The sequence below is a fragment of the Thunnus thynnus genome, chromosome 22 (assembly GCF_963924715.1).
Source record: "Thunnus thynnus chromosome 22, fThuThy2.1, whole genome shotgun sequence".
Lineage (NCBI taxonomy): Eukaryota > Metazoa > Chordata > Actinopteri > Scombriformes > Scombridae > Thunnus > Thunnus thynnus.
The window spans coordinates 27,123,541-27,125,102 of NC_089538.1; positions in this window are offsets into that span (position 1 = coordinate 27,123,541).

Sequence of the window (1,562 nt, forward strand, 5' to 3'; positions counted from 1 at the left end):
TTAGGGTTAGGGTTAGGGTTAGGGTTAGGGTTAGGGTTAGGGTTAGGGTTAGGGTTAGGGTTAGGGTTAGGGTTAGGGTTAGGGTTAGGGTTAGGGTTAGGGTTAGGGTTAGGGTTAGGGTTAGGGTTAGGGTTAGGGTTAGGGTTAGGGTTAGGGTTAGGGTTAGGGTTAGGGTTAGGGTTAGGGTTAGGGTTAGGGTTAGGGTTAGGGTTAGGGTTAGGGTTAGGGTTAGGGTTAGGGTTAGGGTTAGGGTTAGGGTTAGGGTTAGGGTTAGGGTTAGGGTTAGGGTTAGGGTTAGGGTTAGGGTTAGGGTTAGGGTTAGGGTTAGGGTTAGGGTTAGGGTTAGGGTTAGGGTTAGGGTTAGGGTTAGGGTTAGGGTTAGGGTTAGGGTTAGGGTTAGGGTTAGGGTTAGGGTTAGGGTTAGGGTTAGGGTTAGGGTTAGGGTTAGGGTTAGGGTTAGGGTTAGGGTTAGGGTTAGGGTTAGGGTTAGGGTTAGGGTTAGGGTTAGGGTTAGGGTTAGGGTTAGGGTTAGGGTTAGGGTTAGGGTTAGGGTTAGGGTTAGGGTTAGGGTTAGGGTTAGGGTTAGGGTTAGGGTTAGGGTTAGGGTTAGGGTTAGGGTTAGGGTTAGGGTTAGGGTTAGGGTTAGGGTTAGGGTTAGGGTTAGGGTTAGGGTTAGGGTTAGGGTTAGGGTTAGGGTTAGGGTTAGGGTTAGGGTTAGGGTTAGGGTTAGGGTTAGGGTTAGGGTTAGGGTTAGGGTTAGGGTTAGGGTTAGGGTTAGGGTTAGGGTTAGGGTTAGGGTTAGGGTTAGGGTTAGGGTTAGGGTTAGGGTTAGGGTTAGGGTTAGGGTTAGGGTTAGGGTTAGGGTTAGGGTTAGGGTTAGGGTTAGGGTTAGGGTTAGGGTTAGGGTTAGGGTTAGGGTTAGGGTTAGGGTTAGGGTTAGGGTTAGGGTTAGGGTTAGGGTTAGGGTTAGGGTTAGGGTTAGGGTTAGGGTTAGGGTTAGGGTTAGGGTTAGGGTTAGGGTTAGGGTTAGGGTTAGGGTTAGGGTTAGGGTTAGGGTTAGGGTTAGGGTTAGGGTTAGGGTTAGGGTTAGGGTTAGGGTTAGGGTTAGGGTTAGGGTTAGGGTTAGGGTTAGGGTTAGGGTTAGGGTTAGGGTTAGGGTTAGGGTTAGGGTTAGGGTTAGGGTTAGGGTTAGGGTTAGGGTTAGGGTTAGGGTTAGGGTTAGGGTTAGGGTTAGGGTTAGGGTTAGGGTTAGGGTTAGGGTTAGGGTTAGGGTTAGGGTTAGGGTTAGGGTTAGGGTTAGGGTTAGGGTTAGGGTTAGGGTTAGGGTTAGGGTTAGGGTTAGGGTTAGGGTTAGGGTTAGGGTTAGGGTTAGGGTTAGGGTTAGGGTTAGGGTTAGGGTTAGGGTTAGGGTTAGGGTTAGGGTTAGGGTTAGGGTTAGGGTTAGGGTTAGGGTTAGGGTTAGGGTTAGGGTTAGGGTTAGGGTTAGGGTTAGGGTTAGGGTTAGGGTTAGGGTTAGGGTTAGGGTTAGGGTTAGGGTTAGGGTTAGGGTTAGGGTTAGGGTT